Raw genomic sequence first — 27,376 nt, forward strand, 5'->3', positions numbered from 1 at the left:
AGCTGCAATGTCTCTCCCCCCTTCTTCCTGTTTCCCCAATTCTCCTCTCTCTTTGTCCCGCCTATACTTCCTGCCTGGTCACTGGCCATCAGTGTTTTATTTATATAGAGTGATATCCACAGCACTTCCCCTTTTCTTCTTTTTTTTTAAAAAGGAAGGTTTTAACTTTAACATGGTAAAATTACATATAACAAAACAATTATCAAGCAAGAATTACAGTTACAATATTAAAGAAGATGTCCTATCTATCTTATATTTGTGAGTTTAAGGTTTTATATCTAACTTATCTTTTATCATAACTGAGGAAATTACAACTATCTAGTTTTCAACCACATCAAAGACCTGAGAAGGAACATAATGGTACCTGAGAAGTAGTAGATGGATGCAAGCAACTTTTGTGAATCTTGCAAGAGTAGACCAAGACAGCTGGCAGCCTGGACAGTCACCTAATGTTTCTCAACATTGTTGGTGCATTCAAATTGGCTACAGGCCTAGAGTATCTGACAGACCATTTTCAGAAGCAGGATTTCTGAAAGACCATCTTACCCTGTCTTGGCAGAGTACAGTGGTCACTTTCCTTGTGTCCCGCTTGTCCAGAAAGGACAGCATTGCATTTGTACTGTCAGCCATCAAGGCAAGGGCAGTTCTTTGCCCAGTAGGCCATTTTGTGCCAAAAAGACAAACTTCCAAATGGAAATGTTTTAGAAGCCCAACATTCTCTCAGGATCAATTGGTGCAGCCAGGAGCAATTGTGTCTCATGTCAACAGAATTCTAAGTTATTTAAATGCCATATTCTCTAGGTCTATGAAGTGTTTGAAGATTACCTATCTATCTGAAATATATCTATGTATACCTAGAAGACTTAACTAACCTGGCTACAAATATGATTATCATAGATGACTAATTATTAATCTATTTTTAATTATCCATTACAATTTTAAATGAGTTACATAAACATAATACCTCAAACAAGAATAGAAATATATATATACAGTATAACAAAATTAACTTCAAGTTTGTATCAATAAACTAAAATTTATACCAATGTAAAACATTTTAAACATAAACTAAAATCTATACCAATGTAAAACATTTTAAACAAGTTTTTTAAAAGTAGGTTCATTAATCTACCCTTTTATCTTATCATCTCTATATCCTCCTATATATCTATATCATATGCCCTTTTCTTTTTTAGAAAGAGATCACATTTATAATCAACCTGTTTTAAATAAAAATATTGGTTTTTCTCTGTCCCACACCAGAGGGCTCTTCTGATTTGGGACACAAGAATCTCTTAACCATTTTTTTTTTTTAAAGCAATATGTCTGGGTTTAGAGGGGGAGTGAGCCAATTCCACCTCTAAAGTCAGCTTGGTATATTTGGGAATTTGGACGTAGCATCTCTTACTACTTCCTGCTGGAGGGGGGTGCTGTATCTTATGGGGACGCAAAGACAATTTTAGGCCTATGGGGTTGTCCATGAGGCTGTATTGTGTGATCCAGTTGCCTTGAAACCACTCTGGATGTTGGATCATCTGGGCCATGGTGTCATCGGAGACCTTTCAGGGGTCTTGGCTGGTGAAACCTGATGTATCTTAATCTGGAACAAATCCACAGCCTCTGACTTTCTGTGGAAACAAAAGCAGAACCTCTTTTCCAAAGTAACATATCCTTATATCCAAATTTTGGAGTCAAGGTACCTTTACAATTTACATTTTGGCATAAATGAACAGCTTTTACAATTAAATGTTTTTCTTTAGTTACAAATATCAAAGAGAACATAATCCAGATTTTATGTGTGATAGCCATCTGTACGTGGCTTATTACCTTCACTGTTTTTTTTTAAACACTTTATTTTTAGATACTATTTGTTTATATAATGGTATATTTTTTTTTTCTTTAAGCCTGAAACGGCTCTGTGGCTGCTGGCTCCACCCACTTCAGCTTCCCAACATGGTGGTGGTACGTTTTCCGCCAGCTCTGGGAGTCATTAATTCTCAGAAATAGTAGGTCTACGCTTTTAACAAAGCAGCGTGTAGCCCAGAAACCTTTTTTTAAAAATACTAGTAAAGACTAAATCTACCACACAGCATAATGTGCCACAGGCAGACGCCTCATTCCCGCCATACTGCAGGTCAAACGCACACGCCAGGAACCCGCCAGTGTTCAAACCTGCGGTTTGCGGCTTCTAGCTGCCCATATGAGACAAGAAGCAGGAACCTGGTTTTGGCTCTGTTTAGAATTGGTTATTAAATATTTTGAGGTTTAAGGTAGAAATTCGAGCCGTTGGGCGCCATTTGTTGCTGGAAGGCTTCTCTCCAGGTTCCCCAAGCCCCGCAGTCCCACAATCCACATATAAAATAATCACTCAGACGCTTATATCACTTATAAACTGTATGGCCATGGCAGGCTTCTTGCTAACTGTTCTTATATCTTAAATTAACCCATTTCTATAAATCTATACCTTGCCACGTGGCTGGTGGCTTACCGGCGGCGTCTCTACATGCTGCTTCTCCTGGCGGTAGCTGCAATGTCTCCCCCCCCCCCTTCTTCCTGTTTCCCCAATTCTCCTCTCTCTTTGTCCCGCCTATACTTCCTGCCTGGTCACTGGCCATCAGTGTTTTATTTATATAGAGTGATATCCACAGCAGCAGCTGTCTATAGATGTGTGTCTCAGTGAAATCATCTTTCAACTATGGTTCCTAAGAAGAGTGCCTGAACTGTACCTGACAGTCAGATTGACCAGTGAGCATGGACACGTTCACTATTGTCAGACTGCTGTGTAGTGGGTAGCCATTCCAGCTTGGATCTGGAAGTTCCAACCCCCATTGAGACTCTGGCAACTGTCACGCCTACGAAGCAGGGCGAGGGGAGGCACCTGGAGACCTGAGAGCTGGATGGGCGTGCGCTCTCTCTGTGCCGGGACTCTGAACAGTGAAGGAGGACTCAGAGGCCTCCAGTCTGAGGAGACAAGACCAGCTGAGGATACGGTGAGGTGAGGTAGCTGTGGCTTGTTCTGTATCTCTGATCTTCCAGCTTCACCCCAAAACCTGGTTCACAGGTTTGATTTTATTAATAAGAACTTTTAAGATTCCTTCTACATTGCTGTGCTTTGTTACATTTGCAATACTGACACTTTTAATTCTGGTATTATCAACAGCTGCCATAGTAAGGATTGTATCAGCGGTATAAGGATGTGCAGAGAAGAGAATGATTTTAAACAGAGACATTAAGATGTGATGGGAGGGAGGGACTCTTAGCAACATCTTTGGAGGATTAAATTTATGTTGTTGTAAGGTGAGCTTTTTAATTTTTTTCCTCATTTTTTTATTAAGAAATTTTCTACTCACCCTACATACCACCCACAGATCCCACCTCCTTGCTCCTCTCACCCCCAGCCTTCCCTCCCAAGTCACGCCCCCCATCCCCACATCCTCCAAATCACAGTCTCCCATGGGGAGTCAGCAGAGCCTGGCACACCAAGCCTAGGCAGGCCCAAGCCCCTCCCCGCCACACCAACGCTGCACAAGGTGCCACACCACAGGCACCGGCCTCCCCAAAGCCTGCCCATTTCATCTTTTTCCCTCAGTACTTTTACTCTCAACCTTATAAATACAAACAAACAAAAACCCACCATGCAGTTCCAAAGTGCATAGTGTTTTTCCTGAGTGAGTACTGTGGAAATAAAGCAACCCAAATTTGGGAAAATAAAGGGGAAACTCAAAGTCGGGGGTGTGTGTGTGTGTGTGTGTGTGATGGGAACAAAAAGATGTGATTGAAACAAAAAGGGAACAAAAATCTTCAGAAGAAGATTGTCAACAAGGAGCACTCGCTGACCTGATACATCTCAAGTGAGGATGAAGATCTGAGAAAGTGAAGAGCAAAAAGACGAAGCTGATAAAACTAGAATGATTGGCAGGCTGGAGGCTGGTTGCCCATAGCACAGATCATCATACTGTGTGATAGTGCATTTGAGCTGCAAGGAGAAAACTTGATGCTTTGATTATCAAGAGAGACTAAGTCTCTGCTGTGTTGTTATAAAAGAATACTAGAGATTGGGCAATGCATAAAGAAATGGAATTTATTAGGTATACAGTTCTGAAGGCTGAAAAGTCACATGCTGAGAGAATCACATGAAGCACAGACCTGGGTGGTATGACCAACCAAGACAGCATGCCAGGGTGTGAGAGAACTAGCTCCATCCTGCATATTTAAGCTGATCTATAACTGACCCTAATCCATTCTGAAGGCAGATCTCTTTCATGGACTCAGTCCCACCCATGAGAACACACTTCCCTACCTTGTTGCCCTAGAGATTAAGTTTTCAACACACAGGTTTAGAGGAATAGAGCCAAAGCATAGCAAAACTATAATCCTAATTCCCCAGGTTCATACAGATGAGACAAACAGTGATAAACCACCATGGAGAAAAAAAAAAGTTTTAAAGTTCCTAAGTACTCAGACTAGTACACATTGATTCTGTGACTTTGCAGACAGAGTCTGTAAGAAAAAAAAAAAAAAAACCTCTTAGTCATTCTAGACATAATCACCAAGAGCCTTCGGGAAACTTCACTCTGTGAGCAGAAAATATGTACAAACTTCAGAGAAATATTTATAGTTTGGAGCAAACAGGAAACATCCTTAGTCTACCTTCTCACTGAGGTTTTGATGGCCCCACTGAAGTCCCATTGATGTGTCCAACCCCAACTGTCCAGTGGTCTCTTCTTGAACATGTGGTTCCTTTTCCACGTCCCTAAGGTCACCTCTGCTGGTTCTATGTAACTCTGTGGCTACACTCTGACCTTCAGTTTATAAAATTCACATTACACTTTACTTTCTCTTCTAGCCTTACTTTGTTTACCAATATCTTTACTTGCAAATCCCTTGAACTTGCATTTAAAAATAGTAGAATATATTTGAGAAGGATGGATATAATGTTCTCTATTCTCTACTGGATCATAAAAATGTCTGCTGGATGCAAATTCACTATCTATTGTTGAAGTCATGAATTGTGTGAGTGGGGTTTTATAAGACAGTCATTTTCCATGTCATATAGAGTGAGTGCTTTCTACATATCATCTGGAATGATATATGTAGAACATATATTTTTTTATAAAAGAAACAATGATGTGACTACAATTATCTCAATTTAATTGCAATTTAGTTGGTCACATGTACACATTTATAAGAACGGGGAGCATGAACATGAAATGGAAAGGCAGTGGAAAGAACCATTTTAACTCCAAACAGATGTGACATTGTTTAATTTACAAGTAGCTTGGAAATGATGGGTGGATATATGTCATATGCCTTATAAAGTTTCCAGCTCAAGTAGTAAAGGGCTCCGTGAACCTTCTTCATTTTTGCCAGCAAAAGTGATTTCATCCACTGCTAAAATTCAGCTGTCAGTTTGAGCATGAAACAGAGCAGCTGCTGGCACCAAGTAACTTTGCTGTCTTTGTGCTTGAGGAGAGAACATAAAAGGAACTGAACTGTGATATAGAAGAGCAAAGCCATCCACAGGGGGAGCATAGCTACCATGTGTGTTTCTGATGATCGTCTGTTTTCTCACTGCCATCAGGAGGTGAAGAATGACTTACACTAACTAACCCACCACACTATTTCAACCTCTCAGTTTTGAGCCTGTGTAAGATGGCTAGAAGAAGAACAAGTAACTAGATTTATCTAATAACCTTCAGGGAGGAAAGTGGGAAAATTCACAGCAGAACAAGACATTTGGTAGCTCTCTCTTTATGGACCACCCTCCAGTTATCTTATCCCTTGAGGTCTGTATTCCAAGCTCTGCTTTCTAAAGCCCCCTTGATGAGGGAGCTCTGCATGGTCCTGCCTTCTCTCAAGGCAGTGATCACTGTTTTTTTTTCTTCCAGTTTTCAGTGTCTTCAAAATTGTTCTCTCACGTGTCTTCTGTGGCTTTTGGTTCAGCTAGGAGAGTAAATTTAATCACTCTTTGTTCATGTTGGGCAGAAGTAGAAGTTGTGCTTTGTTTTGAACAGATTTTCCTTATTTGTAGTGGTTCTGTGTTGATTTCCAGCATGACCCACTTTGAATTTTTGAGATGGAATCTGAAGAGAATGTTTATTTTCTTTCCCCACAACACTTATTTGTTACAGTGCCACTGATTAAAATGGTAGTTTTCCCCCTATTCTGTTTGTTTCACACTGGCTGAAAACCAATTGAACATACATATGCTTAGCTTGGTAATTATTACTCCATTGACCCATTACTTCTTCATTAAATTCATTATCTTTTATTTTTATTTTTTTAGAGTAACAAAAATGTTCTATTAAAATGTAAAATTTACAGAAGTTTCCAGACAAGCCATAGAAAATAGTCACCAGCTTTTTTTTTTCTTTTTGGAGGTGTGTGGGTAGGGGCAGAGAATCTACATGTGACAGCAAAGTCACAATATTATTAGTGAGGGCTGAGATGTTTATTTAATGTTCCCATTTTGGTGCAGGAAATCAAGCTTGTCCATCTACAGTGTCTATTGTTCGACTTGGCTAAAGAGCACGTTCTCAAGAAGTGGTTAGCTGCATTTAACCACTGCCATGAGATCCCATAAAGGGGGAGGGGGAGGAGAACACAAAATTAAAATACAACAACTTTCCCCCCTAAGATATAAGATAAACACACCCATAGCCTTGGCAGCTAATCCTGACAACTACCTTCATTCACAGTGCTTTGTATTTAAACCAGGATGGGAAAACACATCAAAGAGCTGATTACAAACAGTTCACAACAATCCTGATGATATTTCCAGCCTCTGCTCATGCTTTACAACAGTGGATCAGGGCAAGACATAGATTTGCTAATGTGCAGGTCATCACCAAAGATGAGGATGCCTGAGCTTTTATTCTGTGGATCTTTCTAAAACTGAATCTGTTAAATACAAACAAAAAAAGGATGAAGTCTTGGTGGAACAGGAGAAATGATGGACACTTGATGGTCTGATCAACTTCAATATTATTCCTGGCATACAGGCTAGTCTATGTGGTAGCTGTCTCTGTGGCTTGAGCTTCATTGGTCTTCCACTACTGCTTGACTAGTCATTTGCTAATGGGTCATCTGGATTAGGAACACTTAAAAAAAAAGTCTGGATTGAGAGCAGAACTGTGCAGTTCTGCAGTACTGGGGACCACTTATCTTTCAAAATACCTAAACATATCTTCCCAACTTGACTACACAGAATGATAAATTTTGATCATGAAATATACCCCATGTGCTGCCATTAGGTGTTCTTCTGGAAGGAATAGATAAATATTAGTGTTTTTTATAAATATTTTTATTTTATAATTAATTTAATTTTACATATCAGCCATGGATTCCCCCATCTTCCCTCCTCCCACCTCCCAGCCTTACCCCCCAAATCCACCCCCCATTCCTACCTCCTCCAAGGCAAGGTCTCCCCTGAGGAGTCAGTCCAGCCTGGTAGATTCAGTTGAGGCAGGTCCAGTCCCCTCTTCCCTGCACCAAGGCTGAGCAAAGTGTCTCAGCATAGGTTCCAAAAAGCCAGCTCATGCACCAAGGACAGGTCCCAGTCCCAGTGCCTGGAGACCTGCTAAAAAGTTCAAGCTCTCATGGTTCCGAGAGACAGACATTTATCAGACTATAATTGCTCCAAACCACAGAGGAGGCAAAAAAAAAAAAAAAAAAAAAGTCTGCAGGAAACCATGACCATGCCTAACAGTGACTTTGCAATCTTCAAAAAGATGACAGGATCCTACAACGATGATTCCACATGGACTATGATAAAGCCATTAAGCCGATTAACACCATGGAAAAATTGACTTTGGACTACAAACTGGTCAGAACAATTTCGAGAGGACTAGTTGAGATGATCCAAACTGACAGACTACTCAAACAAGGACTTGAAACAAGCCCTGAACTTTCCTATTATCCAGAGACTGGACAAACGATACAGGACTTGATGATTAACCCCAAAATTTTCTTTTCAAGATTCCCTAAAGATATCTTCACCCTTAGAAAGCAAAAAGAAAAAGAGAATATAGATATGAGATAGATCATCGAATCTACTCTGAGAAAAAAGATAAAGAAATAATACGATAAATAGGTAGATCACTGAATCTACACTGAAGAAAGAGGGGAAGATATAAAAATGACAAAAGGTAGACTAATGAATCTATTATGAAAAGAAAAAAGAGAAAATATGGATATGATAAGATAAAAAGGGAGATTATGGAATCTACTTTTAAAAAGGAACTACTTGTTTTAAATAAGATAAGTAATGAAAATTTTTTGGTCTGAGTTTATCAGATGTTACTGGACTGGACATTGTTAATATATATAATGGAGTTTTTTGTCTGGATCTGTCAAATGTTAATGGACTAGACATTGTTAATGTAATCTTGACTGTATATTGCATATACTTATTGAAGATAGTTTTTCTTGTAAAAAAAAAAAAAAAGTTCAAGCTCATCAACTGTCTCACTTATCCAGAGGGCCTGGTCCAGTTCCAGTTCCATGGGGGCTCCTCAGTTATTGGTTCACAGTTCATGTCTTTTCACTAGTTTGGCTATTTGTCTCTGTGCTTTTTCCAATCATGGTCTCAATATCTCTTGCTCATATAATTCTTCCTCTCTCTCGCCGACTGGACTCCTGGAGCTCCACCTGGGGTTTTTCCGTGGATCTCTGTATCTGCTTCCACCAGTCACTGGATGAGAGTTCTATCATGATAGTTAGGGTATTCGGCCATCCGATCACCAGAGTAGGTCAGCTCAGGCACTCTGTCAACCATTGCCACTAGTCTATAGTGGAGGTATCTTTGTGGATTTCTGGGAACCTCTCTAGCACTCTGCTTCTTCCTATTCCCATGGTGTCTTCATTTATAATGGAATAGTTAAATATTAAGAGTCCCTTCCTCAAAGGGGGCATTCTGAGGGCCAGCAATGACTGACCACATGACAAGTGTTGTTCTCCTCTGTTTCTGCTTTTTAATTTTTACTTTTTAGGAAATGGTTCTGCCAGTGAATGTTGGGTTTCCTTGATAATCCTCAGAGCAACTTGGCCATCTTGTGGGATACTAAATAGGAAGCCTTACATATATTTTGTTAGATTCAACCTTCAATATTTGAGAGATTTGATAGGTACCCTAGTTTGGTTTTGATGAAACCAAAGCAAGTTGGGAAGAGAAGGGTTTATTTGGCTTACATTTCTACATCCTAGTCCATCAATGAAGGAAGTCAGGACAGGAACTCAAAGAGGATTGAATCATGGAGGCAGGAGCTGATGTAGAGGCTGTGGAGGGGTGCTGTTTAATTGCTTGCTTCCAGGGACCTACTCAGCCTGCTTTTTTATAGACTGTTGAACCATCAGCACAGGGATGGCACCAACAACAATGGGCTGGGCCCTACCACATCAGTCACTAATTAAGAAAATGTAGGAATAGCTGGATCTTATGGGGGTATGATCCCAATTGAGGTTCCTTCCTTTCAGATGACTCTAGCTTGTGTGATGTTGACATTAAACTAATCAGGACAGATACTAAACTAATTAGTATTTTTAATTTTAATTCGTCCTTTAATTTTACATTTTCTATTTGTTTTAGTATTTAAAAGCACATTCAATTTTGTTCTAGTAGTATGTTAACAGATTTAAAAGGATTTTCAACACACATAATCATATCATCAAATGAATAGTGCCATTCATTTTCTTTATATTTTTCATAGCCTTGACTTTTATTATTTTTTCTTGCATGTATTAAAGAATGTTTTCCTGTCTCAACTTTGAAGAAAAATAACGTTTCACCACAGAGAATAATATTAGCTAATCTTTTTGTATATAGCATGTCAGATTGTAAAGTTCATTTTCAGTTTGTTACAAGTGTTAATCACAGGGGTTGAAGCGATGGATCAGTAGTTAAGAGTCCTTACTATTCTGGTAGAGGAACTGAGTTCTCTTCCCAGTACTCACATGGCAGCTCACAACCACCTATGACTCCAGTTTCAGGGAATCAGGCCGTCTGCTGGCCTCAATGGGCTCCTGCACAAATGTGGTGCACATGTACTCCAAGAGGCACATGCAAATACATATAAATAAAAAGGAATGTATCTTTAAGGGTGTCAATCACAAGCCATGTTGCCATGTGAATTTTCTGTATCTTTAAATATAGCCATAAGCTCCATTTTCTTCTTTAATTTATGTAAATTGGAAAATTAGATTGACTTTTTGTATAGTAGAAGAATCATGATGCACTCAATTGCTATTCTTTATTTGATGTTTATTACTGTTGTTTACTAATTTTTGCTATGTTTGGTGTGCAATTGTTTTGTTAAGGATTTTGCATAGGTGTTTATGAGAGGTAATTTGTAGTTTATTATCCTTTTGGTAACTCTGCCTGCTCTTTTGTACCTGAATAATATCAGTGTCCCACAGATAGGGAATACCTTTTCCTCTCCTTGCTATTTGTAATTTCGGGTACGGTTTGTATTATTTCTTTATGAAATAGATGATACAGTGCATCAAGGAAGTTTTGAAATGAGCATAGTCACTGTGAAAGGTTTCTAGTTAAAATTTAAGTTCGTTAAAAATAATAGGTTTTTTTTTTAGTTTTAAGAATATTTTTGCATTAGGAGTGATAATCTGTGGCTTTAAAGGGACATGCACTTATCATCTAATGTGTCAAATAGCATGTAAGATGTCAAATGGATCTACCAGTCTTTTTTTTAGATTTTTCTTTATTAAGAAATTTTCTACTCACTCTACATACCACCCACAGATCCCTTCTCCCCCCTCCTCCCACTCCCCAGCCCTCCCTCCCAGGATCTACCAGTCTTAATCCTTGCTTTTCTGAAACAATTTTTCTTATCTGTAGTTTCATTAAATCTTGTGGTTAGTCAGTTTATTAGGCTTTTCAAAAAGTAATTGGTTTTTTATTTCTTCTGTCATCTGTGTTTTTTAATATCTGTGCATAAATAGATTACTAATATGAAGCCAGGATATAGATAATCCACCTGCATTTCTAACATGGACGTACATTTAGTGTTAAATTGGACTTCCATTGCTCTCATAGGATGCTAGTGCCTCAAACACAGCAATTAAAGTTCACAGACTAGTCATAATTTGTCTCTTTTCCTATGAACTTGGAACTTTCCATAATTCCCATTCCTTTGCTGCTTTGGAGCATACTTGTTCTTTTCGTGGATTTTTGAATAGATGCCTTCTCACTGCCAAGCCTCCTGTCCTTTCATTTTTCAGTTATGATTCTATCCAAAGCTATAACTCTTTCTCTAAACACTACTTTCACACACTCGTGGTATTTTTTTTTCAGATCAAAGCATTGTCCTTTCAGTTTGTATAATTTTTTTTGATATCTAGTGACTTCCTTTTTGAATAGTTTGAAATTTTTTGAAACTACATGATTTGTGATTACTTATTTCAACCTTAACAATTGCCTGGAGAATATATTTCCTATAGTTTTAAATTTTCTTTTTATGTTCGAGATTTATGTGATTGACTTATGCAAGACTTACTATAAATAATACATTACATTGCAACTGAAATATATTAATGTAATAACGCATAATGTAGTTAGTTCAAGTATATGAGCAGGACTCAAATATTTAACTGCGTGTACATTCAGGGTTATCATTCGCTTCTTGATGGGTTAATTCTTTTATTATTCTCCAAGTCCCTGTTTATTGTTGTATTCACTTAGGTCTTCATTGTCTTAAAACATTCTTTCTTGGCCCACCAATTGTAAAGCCACATAAGATTTATTATACTAATGTTTGCAAGTATGTCCTTCCAAACTCTGCTATCAACCCACTGTCTCTGCTTCTCATGTGTTTCATGTCACTAGTACTCACTAGGCCTTGTTTTATATTTTTCTTTCTTTTTTTTGTTTTTGTTTTGTTTTGTTTGTTTGTTTGTTTGTTTATACCCAGTCCATCAGTCCAACATCCTACCTACTGATGGTCATTTTAGCCCATTTATATTTAATGTGCTTATTGGCATCATGAGATCTAAATACACACAAGTGCTTTATTCTATTTATTCAGTTTTAAAAATTTATTGATCTTGCTTTTTCTTTTTCTTTTTTGGTTGGATTGGATAATTTTTTTATTTATTCAATTCAATGTTGTTTTAACCTCATCTATTAATTTTTTATTTGCATGTGTATGTGTGAGTGACTACTATAAATTGGAGAGTAATTAATTTATTACACTCTATAATAAAATAATTGCATATAATTATTACCGATTTTTCAAATCTTGTGACAATATTACTTTTGCACTGTAAATCATATTTCATTTGAATATATATTATAACTCTCAGATTTGTTACTACTCTTGCTTTGTATAGTGAATTTCTCAAAGATAAGCAGACACAGAACAAGACAGCTTAAGAGAGGCACTTTGTATTTCCTCCATTATTAATGTTTTATATCTAATATTCAAAGTTGCTTCTAGTTCCACTCTCAAAGAACAAGAAAACAACTCCCCAAATATTTGAAAGCAAGTCTATTGTGCCTGTAATCTAGAAAAACAAAGGGCACACAGTTGGTTTCCCACAGATGGCTTCCCCACCTCTGGGGAAACAGGGGCTCCAAACACAAACACAGATTAGTTCAAGTGAAAGGCCCATCCAAAAGCAGACAATGCCCTCAATCCACAGCAGAACACATGCATATTCATTACTAAAGGTCAATTTGCCCAATAATTGATTCTGTAAACAGTGATCGAGGAATTTCACTGATTGAGGAGTTGTGTTGGGGAGAAGAGAGAGAAACAGACTGGGAGTGTATTTGCACATGTGCACAACTGGCATGCTCAGGTAGCATCTTTGTGTGTTTTGCTGTTTTAAGTACTAGGATCACTGCCAAGGCCAGTAGTGAGTCCATCATGATCTGGATGACAAACAGTGACCAGGAACTCACCCAGTCACTTTGTTGACTGAACTCTGAGTTAAGTTGGTGCTAACTGAACATGTATAGTGTTTGGGGCCTTGGCTTAGATGGAAACTCTGGCTATGGAGACAGAAAGGAACTTTACCCAGTGGGTGGATGGCGGACCTCAGAGAAGCCATGTCACATATGCAGAAGTATCAAGCCAAAGACAGAAAGGTTTGAGTGAAAAATTTAAGGAAGAGACAAATTCAACTTTCACAATTATAAAGCACTGAACCAGATCCATAAAGCAACATGTGACTATAGAAGTTTCAATTGTTGGGCTGTGTTTTTTTATGGTGTTTATCCTCTGAAAATGGCAGGTTTTGTGAAATTAATATCACCAAACACCTTTCCCAGGAAATACCATGTTTAGTAGCCTATGGAGTCAAGGATTACCTAAACTTCTTAATTAGGCTTTTTTGTTTTTGTTTTTTTAACCCAGTACATTTCATTTAGATGCACATAAAAAACACTGATTATCTAACAATGCCTGAACTCTACCAGACACTGATAATGTAAATATAATTAATACAAAATTCTTGCCTTTAAGAATACCACAGACTAGTAGAAGAAATCATGTAAACTAATAAGTAAACCACTGTTAACATAGCTTAGTTCTCTTAGGAGGGACAATCTAATCTGAGAGTTGAAAGGACTGTATGTAATAATTGCAATTTGATACCACCATTAATTAATGATTTAATAAGTTTATTATTTTAATAATCAAGCATCCAATAGTTGTATGTCCTCGTAAGGAGATATGGAAACTACCCTAGTACTATAGTCTGAATTCTCTCCATACTCTTCACTTTCTAGTCTTCCTTTTGGAGAAAGAACAAGGCAATGATTTGCAGAAGCACTGTCATCTATTTGAAAACATTTTCTTTTTCAGAGAAATGATTAAGTTGGGTATTCACAGGATTGATTCACAGTATCTTAATGGTGATGAATATAAGCTAGCCATTTTAACTTTATTATTCAAGATTAAAAATTAAAAATTGTATCAAGTCCTAAAGTTGACAAAATTGAAAATGAGATATTAAAAACAACATCTATTCCTCGGTGTTGGTACTAGGTATATCTTGGTTCATCTCAACACACTGAAACTTTTCTTTATCTAACATTCAAAAGCTACTGTATATAGTATTAGTTACAACATTCAGTCTAAGTTTAATTTAATTTGCCTTGTAAAATGGATTGTTTATGATCTACAAAATTTATAGTATCTGACTGATATAAATTGCCTTTTCATCAGAAAATCTAAGATTATTGTCCCACATTGGTTTTATTTTTGCTAGCTGATTGTGGGAATTAGAATTAATTTCACAGTGAATCTGTGCTTAGATAGAAGTGAAAATATCTTTCAGCGTGTGAAAGGAGATTTAACATATGTTAGGAATAGAAAAAGATAAAAGTTCTGAGTAATGTATTGCTTTGCTGTGTTTAGCAAACAAAAAAAAACTCCCACCTTCTTTTCTGATGCCAATAGTGTTTTAATTTTGCATTATTTAATAACATCAAACCTAAATAACAGACAAGAGAAAAAAGCTGGAGCAGCTGTCTTCCAAAGAGCATGTCCTGTAATTCCAGGGCACCTAAAAAAGGTGGAGCTGCTCATTCCATATGGCTGCAAAGTAAGAAGAAACTGCCTCTAGTTGTAAGATTAAATAGACACTGAGTCAGGAACTCCAGGCAAAACACGGAGAGGTCTCTGATTTAGAAGAACATTTTGCAAAAGGTAGAAAGGGCTTTAGGAGAAAACCATCTTAATCATTGCTTTTTTTTTTAAAAGATAAATTGACATACAACTAAAATATACATATTAATGTATGATTCATAATACTATTATACATAACTTGTGCTAACTATATTATATGCTATGTAATCACAATTGTTCAGATTTTATCAAACTTTAGATGTACTTTTTAAAATTAATTAGAAGATTTTAAAAACATTTAAAAGACTACTTGGTATGATACATATTAATGGAACGTTCATTCACTTTAATCTTAATAACCACATTAAAATCTTTGATATAGACATCATATTCTGCACAAAACCCAAATTTAACTGACTTTCATGTGTTTAGAAATTATTACAGCTCACAAAAGACAATCTCTGTGAATTTTGTTTTTTTTAAGTGTCTCAGTAAGAGTGGAAAATTTCTAAAGATTAATAATTAGACATTTCAGGGTCTTTAGTGTAGGGCAAATCATTTAAATAAATATTTAAATATACAGTAGATAACAAATGCTTTGCAGGTCCACAGTCCAAGTGAAGAGTTAAATTGAAATTACAGCTAAGAACCAAAGGCACATATCAACTAGGTTCATGTCCTTTGTGAGAAAACTGTTCCATTGCAAATAGCAAGTGACCAATAGAAGTGAATTTTAACTTTTGAATTATTAATTGAAGACAAAACTGTACTGATCGATAATCCAGATTAGAGGGAGTCCAGTGTACTCAAAGGAGACTTCACAGCTTTAATGGGAAAGGCTCCAGTTGCAGAGGAGGGAAGAGAGACAGGTGGAAAGGAAGTTTGTACAACAGTAATCAGAAGCATGACTTGGTCGTGAGCTAACAGGACCAAGGTGGCCCCTTAGAACCTCCCCTTTGTGAATGACAGCAATGACACTTAGTCCCTTGCTCAAAACAGAGAACCTCTTTGTAGAGTTATTAAGTAGAGGACACAAGCTGGGCTAGCATGTTCAGTGTGACGTTAGCCACTTGAGAGAGAAGATCTTTCTTCCAGGCATGTCAGAGCTTTAACTTATACAGGGTTCACTTAAAAATAAATAACCCTCCATTTAGGGGAAAAAAGCACATGGAAAAACTACACCAATTTCCGGAGTAACAGTGTTGTTTTGACCTTTGAGCAGCCTACTCACTTTCTCCCTGGCCATACATCTTAAATGATTTCTACCAGTTGGCAAACCTTGCTTATTTCCTGACAAAGATTAATTGCTTGGTCAAACTTCAGTTAGCACTAAACCTTCTTATGGACCCATCTGTGCATTTCCTTGTAAAATCCAAAGTATACTGAACAGTTTAACCAGAGCCTGCAGCTCTTCATCTCTGACTAATATGGACATCTAATAAGGGTCCTTACCTTCTGATCCCCTTCAGATCATCCCCTTCAGGGTATATAGTCACCCCCGGGTATTTTCAGCATGAATTCTGATAGGTTGGTTTAGCCAGAAAACATTCACCTTCTTGCCTTACCACTGCTCTTCCTCTTAGCAATTTTCCATCCTTTAGCTACCACCCTGTCCCTTGGCTACAATTGTCTTGTCTATCCTGCATGCAGAGTCAAACCAAACATTTGCCCTCCGTTGGAAAGACTTTGATGCAATGGTCTCTGTATCTTTTGTACTGGGCTTGAACAGAATCTTCAGAGACTCTGAACCTGGCCAAATGAAGAGAATAAGAGACGGCAGAATGCTTAGTCTTAAACAGGACCTCTATATGAATCCCATCCTGTCAAGACTCAGAGATCACTTTGAAAGAGGGAGAAGAAAGACTGTGTGAGCCAGAGACAGTAGAGGACCACAAGAAAGCATATGTGGTTGTGTTAGCACACACAAGACTTGCATAAACTCAACTCAGACAAAATCCCAGCATAGAAGAAGGAAGTAGGCGTGAAGTCCCATCCCTGTGTAAGGAGATACTGGTAATTGATTGTGAGAGGGATTTTTTCTTTATAGATATGGTTCTATGGTTCCTAGTAGGTTGATGATCATACATTCAAGAATATATGGGTAACATTTGACAGATTTAAAACTGTACTTGATAGTTTTTTTTTTTTTTAAGAAGACACAAATTTGAGTGGATAAAGAAGGGGAATGGACCTGGGTAGAGAGGGGATGGAGTGCAAATACTATCAAAATACATTAAAAAAGAATTCTCAAAGAACAAATAGATAGACAAAAATAAAACAAACCAAAAAGTAAAAAAGCTAAATTAAAAACATAAATAAATCATATTCTCAGAGATATTTGGATGCATATCAGTTACCTTAAAATAGAAGTAAAAACAAACAAACAAACAAACAAACAAACAAGCTTAAGCTGGGCGGTGGTGGCGCACCCCTTTAATCCCAGCACTTGGGAGGCAAAGGCAGGTGGATCTCTGTGAGTTCGAGGCCAACCTGGACTACAGAGTGAGTTCCAGGAAAGGCGCAAAGCTACACAGAGAAACCCTGTCTTGAAAAACCAAAAAAAAAAAAAAAAAAAAAAAAAAAAAAATAGCTTAAAAGACAACTATCCAAGTCAAGCAAGTTTTTTTTCTACAATAAACACCTTTTCTAAAAAAAAACAGATGAAAAGCAATAGAAAGTTTATATACTAAATTAATGATCTGTTATTAAATGTAAGAAAGATAAACATAAAGCATAGAACAAGAACTTGAGAAAAAAGTTTGATATGATAATTAATTGAAAAGCCAATTCAGTAACTGATATTTTTATAGTTTTTGAAAGACTATGGACATAAAAAAAACATAGAGGTTATTTAATATTTAAAAAATGAAAATTCTAAGCTGGGTGTGGTGGTGGTGCATGCCTTTAATCCCAGTACTCAGGAGGCAGAGGCAAGCATATCTCTGTGAGTTCGAGGCCAGCTGAAATACAGAGTGAGTTCCAGGAAAGGCTCCAAAGCTACACAGAGAAACCCTGTTTAAAAATAAAAACAAAAAACAAACAAAAAAAAAAAAACAAAAGACAACAAAAACAAAGAAAATTCCTATTAATCAAAGAAAGGCAAAGCCAGGGTTTAGACTTATAAAGCCAAGCAACTGGTAAAATTCGGAACTCAAAGAAAACCAGAAATTTGCAAATATTTCCAGAATGAAATGAAAACAAGCTAGTAGAATGCTAATTAATTATTTAACTATAATAACTAAATAAAGGAAGGCAGTGGTTCTTGACTGTGAAATTTGAGAAAAAAATATTCTATGAGCAAAACATTGCAATAAATCAAAGACTGGCTTAGGTTAAATTGCTACTCGGCCCCTGTGCAGCTAGGCAGGGCTCCCTTGGAGAGGCACACCCTTGGAACATGGCTGCTAGAGCTCTGCGCATGCTAGCTACAATAGTAGCTCATGACTGCTAGCACAATGGAATAGAAATAACTGCTGACCATAGGGACTCAGGAGAGTCTTTACAGAGGTGATAGGCCTCACTAATCCTTTTCTTGATGCAATAATAGAAGTTTGCATTGAATGTTAGAACATCAGAGACAGCCAGGTATGGTAGGGAACACATGTCTAGGACTCACACATTCAGGAGGCTGAGGCAAGAGAATGATAATTTGGGGCTAACTTGAGACATATAGCAAATTCAAAGATAGCTTGCAGTACACAGTGACAGCTTCATTCTAGATAAATAAATAAATAAATAAATAAAATTTAAAAATAAAAAATACTAGCTATGGTAAGCTATTCCTTTACTCATTTTAGTTAACTCAAGCTTGTCCCATCTTTGATTCTCATTTAAGTTTTCTTTTCCATTTTATTCCCAGTGTTTTATTTGTTCTAAGTACTTTCTGCTGGAATAGACGTCAGACTCCCTCCAGTTCACAGATCATTGAATGTGATTAAGCAGATAAATATATTTAGCTTCTCATCAAAATAGAAAAAGCAGCAGATTACATATTTTTCAGATAACTAAATAAAAATAATGTTATGCACTCCTCCAGCTTTTATATGATAGGCTGGTCACTTCTGAACAAAAACTTTTAATCCATAATTTTAATGATTTAGTTGTTTAGATAGAATGTTGTTATTTATGGAGACATAGGATCAAGTAAGACCTCATGAAAGAATGAAATATTTAAGCTTTCTATTAATGCCCAAAGAAAAGTGATAAACTGAGATACAGACGAGGCACCTTATAAGAAGAATGAATTAGGACTTTACTGACAATGACAGTGGCTTAATTTATAAGAAGGATGAATTAGGACTTTACTGACAATTACAGTGGCTTAATTTGCCACTTGAATGTTTATAAGGGAAGACAGGATGATAGATTCTGAAACAACACGCTGTGCCTTTCCATTCTCAAGGTCCATTATTTTTAGAGGAAAATGCTTTTTAGACCGATGACACAAAGCCATGATCTGTGAGTCAGGAAGTGGATGAGTAAGTGTGACGGAGCACGCTGGGCTGCAGGACTCCTCGCTGGCTATTTTAAGGACGGTGTTGTCAGGATTCATGCTGATGACAACCTTGAGCAGTAAACGAATTTTACAGTATTTTCAAAATGGGACCTCTTTCTACATTTTCCTGTTACAGCTTCCTTTCAAATTCTTCTTGTCCTACTACTTAGAAAACTGTGCTATAGTTTAAAAATTCGATTTGCATTTAGGTCAGGTGAAAGTAATTTTAAATATTACTTATACACACACACACACACACACACACACACACACACACACACACACACAGAAACAAAGTTTAGAGTAAAATAGGTTATTTGTGGTCCTCTGTACCTAGATACCTTGACTTTGGCTTGTTAAAATTGAGGATCATAGTCATTATCTTTGGTAGCATAAAATTGGCTGTGGCCATTCAAAAAGAAGGGGTGGGACTGGGAGATGGTTATTGAGTAAGGTGGTCACTGTACAACATGACAGTGGGTATTCCAAGCTGAAGAGCTCTTGGGAAGCCTGGCACCACTCCATGTGTCTTTAATCCCAGTGCTCTGATGGTGAGAGGAACACTAGAGACAGAAGCCTGGAAAGCTTGTGTGCTAGCTACCTGGTAGACACAGTGGTGAGCAACAGAGACCCTGCGGCAAACATAATAGAAGGTATAGGCTGATGTCTGGAGATGTCCTCTGAGCTCCACATGACATGCACATATCTGGTCTTTCTCTCCATCTCTGCCATTCTCCCTCTCTTTCCCTCACACACACACACGTATGCATCATAATCATGCATACACATAAAAAAGTATTTGTTAGCAGAAGTACAAGGCATCACCAACCTTTATTCTGGAAGTGAGGAACACTTCCTTGGAAACACTGACCGGAAAGAAATCTTGAAATCCATCCCAGAGGCTGTTTTCTGTGTATTTGAGAAAAACAACAACAACCACAAAAATCTAACAAATACCCAGGGAAGTTAGTTAGGATGACAGCACAAGGTTTACATAAAATGTCTGATTCTGAGAAAAGGCTGTGTTTAAAGGTATACAGAAGAAAGTTCCCAGACTGATAGAGTAATTTAGCAGCTTTCATTTAATACATTCAGATAAACATGTCCATTTACAAGTTGGTAGATCCAGCTGTGCTGTGGCAGAAGTGGTAGGTTACTTAGAGAGAAATAAAGGCCAACAGGAGGCCCATGAGGCAAGGCTGAATGGATGAGGCTAATGTGAGAGATGAACTGACTGACAAGAATAAATGTCTAGTGACATCTGAGCAGAGCAGAGAGGTAGTGGGTTAGGTCGGAATTTCCCCAAATCATCTAGCGGCAATGAGTTGGACAGGAAAGCATACCAAGAGTTGGAGTGGCATCCACATCCATGGTAAAGGTCCAGTGGCCACATGCTAGACCAATGGCCCTTCATCTACTGGTGATTTTTACTGCACCTAATTACTTCAGGGAGGGGGTTTTAAAGGTTAGACTAAATAAGAAGTGATATCATTAGCTCAGCTTGCCTTATTCTTAGATGACCAGCACTTGAAGGAATACACGACTTGGCATCTGTGCAGGAAGTAGGTTGTCTTCCATGTAACACTAGTTTGCCCAAATTCCCAGTATACATGGGAGGGAATGCACAGCCCTCCAGATATTCTTTATCTAGCATTCTGGTCTAGGCCTACTTTCAATTGCCCTCTTGATTTGGCATGGTTTTGGGGATAGAAAGGGGGTTGGTTTTTGGTGATATCATTTTAAATGTCTTACGATTTATTTTTTTAATTTATGTGTGTATGTGCATCCACATGTATGTGTATGCAACAGGTATATGAAGGTCCCCGTGGAGACCCGAAGACATATTGTTTGGAAGTAGAATTGTGAGCTGTCTGTTCTGGATGGTGGAAATTGAACCTGGTTCTTCCTGAAGAGCAGCAAGTGTCCTTAACAGCTAAGCATTTTCTCCAACTCCTTTAAATTTCTTCTTTTTCTTGGTCATCATATGAGGTTGTCATTTGTCTAATGGTTTGACAAAGAGAGTCTAAGCTATACTTAGGGTACTGAAGAAATTTAGCCTTTTATAAAAGGGGATCTGACCTCTTCTACAAATAGGCAGATGCACTATGGTTTCCTGGTCCTCTGCTGGCTTTTCTTGCAATTTCTTTTCCGAATATCTTACTGGTCTCTAAGCCACTTCCACCTCTACTAGCCCAAAGACTTTCCAGTTCACTTTTAATTTTATTTTCCCCACAACACCCATATTTACTAACCTTTTGAAATGTTATGCATTATTCATTGCTCTGCATTTGCACAGCTGTCTAAATGTCTCTATATGTGTTTGTGTCCCTGCTGTCTGATTTATACTAGTAAACCCGGGACTGCAAGAACCAAGTCTTGCTTGATCCCATTGCTCCACCCATTGAAACACATGTTAAAGAAAAAGAAGTGAATAAGTGTGCGCACAGTATGGTGTTATTTCCAAGTTCACAGAGACTTGATGGTGCACCCAACTGTAGAAGAAAACAGGACTGGATTCTGAGGAGAGAGAGATAGTTATTTCAAACTAAGATTTCCATTTTCTTAGACTTTACAGTGTCTCGATGTTTTACCCAAATATGCCAAAGTAAAGGAAGGAGAGTGTAAATCTTCTACCTACTAATATATTCTGGATTTATGTCATTTGCTGTTTTTCCAGGGAGTCTGAAATTTTCCAGTAGTAGGGCCATTCATCAGCATCTGAAGAGACAGATGTATTGAAGAAAAGGAAAAGTGCTGGCAGGTTTTCCTCCACAAACTCCCAGAGAAATAGCGGTTGAGGCATGCAAAGAACACCCCGAACAGGGAACACGTCCATTCAAATCTTGCTAGAAGCCAGAGGATGTAGCATTACAGTGGGGCAGTATAAGTTATTGGAGGAGCTTTTGACTATTGTTTTTGAAACAGGATTAAAAGCCCTTAAGTGATGCTTCACTCAGAGGGTTGCCCTCTAGGTGTTGGACTAAAAATTATATGAGAAAAATGATGTCAGAAAGGACTACCTTTCTTCTCAGATGTAAGATTCTGGCTCCTCTCACAGTAAATGACAGGACCCATCAGTACCAGGTTAATAATGTAACTATGATCATACCAAAGCCATTGTCAAAATGAAAATAACTGTCATTCATCTGAAGGCTAATTCAAACATTCAACTCTTGTTCTTTACATCTAGGTAGTTAGCTATCATTGTCTTGGCATCTGTCACTATTCTCTGTGTGGACTATTTCCATTCTAGGGTGACTTCTAGTCACTTGGCAATTACATGTCCTTATAACATCATTTGTTTCTACCTCTCTCAATGTGATTAACTCTTTACCTATCAATCTGTAAACTTTCTGTGAGTATGATATATGTTCACTTGGTATACAGAATCTGGCCTCGGCTTGAGAAGATGTGTAATACATGGGATATAAATGATAAGCTAGGGAAGTGACTAATTTTACCTGCTCCCTCTACAATTACATACTTTGGTGCACCTTTTTATTTATTTATTTATTTTACTGGAATGCTTTTGCAAATTATATCCTGGGATATTTACTGTTTATTTTATTTCTTTCACTGTTTTGATCATTCAAATCTCTAATAAAATACCTCAGAGAGTCATTCACAGGACTAAACTAGTTAATCCTAAATTATAAAGACTTAACTTCCATCTAAAGGAAACATAGTTGGATTTCAAAAATTAAGAGGAAATTCACTATTTAAGATATACACATATTCCATGACTAATCAGCACAGTAATTGTTTTTAACTCAAACATGCATATAATCTTAATAAATATCTCAGCTTCTACTGTTTTGAAGGTCAGTGTTTTTTATTTATTCCCTCTAACCATAGGATAGGACATTTACATTAATAATCATAGTTTATGATGTTTCAGCAATGAACATTTTATAGAAAGCAATGTGTTATCACCCCTTTGAGTCCTTTATTACCATAGAATAATATTGGAACCTTCAGAGGAACCAATAGCCACCAGCTACCACAGTGTGTGCTTTGACTACATGTCCACGACTCTGATTCGGTATACATTTCAGCCATCTTTCTCTACTGTTCAGCTTACTTTATGCTTAGAATTGCTTGGGCTTATTTAGTAATATGATTGTCTTGCTATGTGACCATACCAATTTTCAACCCAATTGGGAAGGAGAATAGACTTAGCCAGATGGTTTTTGGGGAATGGAAAAAAACAGTTCTTGAGATTTAGTTTCAAAAGCAGAAGGAAAGTGAGTGGGTCGATCCTCATTATGACCAAATAATGAAAGATTGCCAGGTTCTTCAAAGGTAGCCAAATATTGATTGGGAAATTTTTTTTTGAAAGATGAAATTATTCTAAAATGTTTTGAAAGGATATTTGTGTGCTAAGTTTTAATGCTAAGAACAGATAGTTTCATTTAATACTTAGAACAGATATCTTCTGGAATGTAAAATGGAGCCTTTGGAAAGTCATATTAACATTTGTAGAAATTTTAGAATTTTCACATTCTGTTCTACTGTTAAAATCAATTAGGCTTGGTGGCCCCAGCTCAGTTTTTAGCACCTATTAGGACCCAAGGGCCAGCAGGTCCCGGTCCAAATGCAGCGCTCAGCTCATGAGTGAGATAGAAGCATGTGTTTTGCAGCTGATGAAGTCCTGCCTGCCGTCAGACTCACTTGGGAGCTTCGCTGTTAACAGGCAGCGCTTAGCCCAAGTTCTCACAATTGCTACTACTTTGTAAAATAAGGTCCAGGCTAGAGATGGATTTTTAGGGGACTATTGAGATAATTTTATTTTGTAGTCTATCCTCATTTTTACCATATTTTAGGACAGTGATTCCAACCTTTTCATCAGACAAACAAACAGAACAAGTATTTTCCCAGGCTGGTGCACCAGGTCTAGCAGTGTTTAATGACTGACTCCTGCCTTTCCGGCCTTCATCGATGTAGTTATTACTTCTGATCAATTGTGGTTTTTGTTTTTTTTCTTTAGGTTTATAAATGCTGACTTTCCTAGAGAACCCAGTAGACCACTGCTGCCCCATCAGATAATTATTTTTAAGGCCTTTATAATTACATAAACTGATGACTTTTTGAAGGTTATTTTAAGTGTATTTTTAAAATAATTATTTTATTTTTTAATTTACTCTTCTCTCAGTATGTTACATCCCAACCATACATTTTCCCTTCCTCAACTCCTCCCAGTTCCTCTTCCCACCTCCCCTCTCCACCAGATCCATGCCTCTTCTGGTACCCTTCAGAAAAGTGCAGGCCTCCCATGGATATCAAGCATAACAACTTACAATAAGTCTAGGCACATACCCTCATATCAAGGCTGGAAGCAGCAACCCAGTAGAGGGAAAGGGGTCCCAAAAGCAGGCAAAAGAATCAGACATAACCCCACTCCCACTGTTAGGAGTCCCATAAGAGTATCAGCCTACGCAATCATGACATATATGCAGACGACCTAGCTCTGACCCATACACGCTCCCTGAAAGTCACTTCAGTCTCTGGGAGCCCCTATGAGTCCTGCTTAGTTGATTCTGTGGGATGTGTTTTCTTGTGGTATCTTCAACTCCTCTGGATCCTACCATCTTTCCTCCCTCTCTTCCATGGAATTCCCCAAGCTCCTTCTAATGTTTGGCTGTGAGTCTCTTCATGTGCTCAGTTGCTGAATGAATCCTTTCTGATGATGATTATGGTAGGCTCAAATCTACAAATATAGAAGAATATAATTTTATTTTATGTGCATTAGTGTTTTGCTTGCATGTATATCTGTGTGATGATGTTGGATTCCCTGAAACAGACAGTTTAAGCTGCCATGTGGATGTTGGGAATTGAACCTGGGTCCTCTTGAAGAGCAACAAGTGCTCTTAACCACTGAGCCATTTCTCCGGCCTTAAAAGTGTATTTGTGTGTGTGTGTGTGTGTGTGTGTGTGTGTGTGTGTACGCCAGATATTGTGATAGGTGATCTAGACAAAGGTGAGTGAAAAAGTGAGCTCCCTGCATGGAACTCATGAGTTAGAGAGAGAGAACTATTTAACTATTTAATGATTTAATCCAGTTGGAAATATGCAAAATGTACTAGAAGACAAAGCAAAGAGCTGTTGGCAGAACCTGGAAATATATCTTTTAGACAACACTAAATGTCAAACCCAGCAGAGTTTTAGCTATGTAGAGAGATACACAAAGATCATTCTGAGCAGAAAGAAGATCATCAGTGGAACAGTCAGACTATGGAAGATACAAATGCATTTGAGGAACTGAAAGAGCCCAGTTTGAATAGGAAGAATAGGTAGGCCAAGATGATAGAGCCCCTGGAGGACATACAAGATGTTTTAGAGTTGATGAGGGAAAGGGTTACTTTGTTCATCTTGCTACTGTATGAGACATAGATTGCAGAGAAATGAGAAATGGAAACAAAAACCAACAGTGAGTTCAGAGGCAATGAAGAAGAGTCTACCTGTGAGGATGGTGTGATCTAGGACAGTTAAGCAGAGGAGACAAAACACAGACATCATTTGCTGGTTGACTGTGAAGAAATCAAGGCATGAATTTGTCTATCGGTTAGTGGGCTTGAACCACATAGCCCCAACTAGGGACAGAGCTGAGGATGAGAATCCAAGTGTACTTTGGCATGTGCTAAGTTTGAGATTCACTTCATATAGTCAGGGGGACACAGGTCTAGGTTATTGGAGAAATATCAGCTAGCAAGGAATATTTGGATGGTTAATATTTCAAGTGAATACTATTTCCAACAGAAAGAGTGTAGAGTGAGAAAAGAAGGACTGAGTATCAGGCACCTTGTTCTACTCAGGTTCAGTCACAAAATCCTGCTACTTCTCATTCCCAGATATATGAAGCCTCTGATCTTCTTTATCTCTACACTAAACTGTCTTATGTAAAACCATAAGCACAAATGGACAGTTTTCTCTACTGCCTGCATTTCCCTCCATCATCATGATTATCAACTATGAAATATAATACTGAAATTTAGGTGTGGCACATAATGTTTTAAAACATGTATATACCACAGAATATCTGTTCTCTTTTACTATCATCGATCTTTTGATAAACATCTTCCCAATATCTGTGCTACTAACTGGTCCTTGTTACCTAGCATTCTGCTTTCCACCCCTGAGTGTGACATTTTTGGATTAAAAGTAAACGAATTTATGAAGGGTTTTTACTTACATGTCTGATGTATTTCAGCTAACATGTGTGAGGTTGCAAATGACAGGAGTTTTTTGGTTTGGTTGTTTGGTTGGTTTTGCCTGTGTTTGTGGTTTTGAGACAGGATCCCACATAGCCTACTGTCCCAGTTCACTTTGTTTGTTTTCTATGCCAGTGATAAAGACCATGGCCAAAAGTAACAATCCATCATAAAGGGAAGTCAGGAAAGGAACTGATGACCGCGATCTGGAGGCAGAAACTGAAGCTGAGGCCATGGAAGATCACTGCTTACTGGTGTGTTCTCCATGACTTGCTCAGCTTCTTCACACAACCCAACACCACTTGCCCAGGGGTAGAACTGCCCACAGTGAGCTGGGATTCTGCCATCAATCATTAATCAAGAAATGCCACTCATGGACTTGTCTACAGTCAATTTTATGTAGGTATTTTCTCAATTGAGGTTTCCTCTCCCCAGATGAGGGGGTCTGTGTCAAACTGACAAAAACTAACTGGATGAAAACTGGCCTTCAACTTCTGATATTCTGTCCTTTTCTGCCTGAGTCTAGTGCTGAGATTATAGGGGTGCCCATTGTACTTAGATCCATTTTTCCTTTTTCCCTCCTCATTCTCTCCCTCCCTCCTTCCTCTCCCTTCTTCCTTCCCTCTCTTCCCCTCTCTATTTCTTCTTTCTTTCTTTCTTTCTTTCTTTCTTTCTTTCTTTCTTTCTTTCTTTCTTTCTTTCTTTCTTTCTTTTTTTCTTTCTTCACTACTTGGTGAAATGGTGTTGCACAATATATATGTCCCTCTTTCAGTTTTACTCTGCCCATCTACCATTGGACTGAATGAATATCATGAGCAATGCTGTAGTAAACACAAGGCTGTAGACATCTCATTGATATAGTGATTTTTTTCTTTTGGATATATACCAAGGAGAGGAATTGCTGAACCAAATGGTAGTTCTACTTTTAGTTTTTAATTGTAATACATAATGACTTTACTAATTTACTTTCGGATCAGCGGTGAACAATCGGCTTATCTTTTCTCTCTATCTTCAGCAACATTTGCTATTCTTCTCCCTGGGGACAGCCATTCTGTCAGGTATGAGGTGATGTACCCTTATGATTTTAA

This window comes from Peromyscus maniculatus, chromosome 7, assembly GCF_049852395.1.
Source record: "Peromyscus maniculatus bairdii isolate BWxNUB_F1_BW_parent chromosome 7, HU_Pman_BW_mat_3.1, whole genome shotgun sequence".
Classification (NCBI taxonomy): Eukaryota; Metazoa; Chordata; class Mammalia; order Rodentia; family Cricetidae; genus Peromyscus; species Peromyscus maniculatus.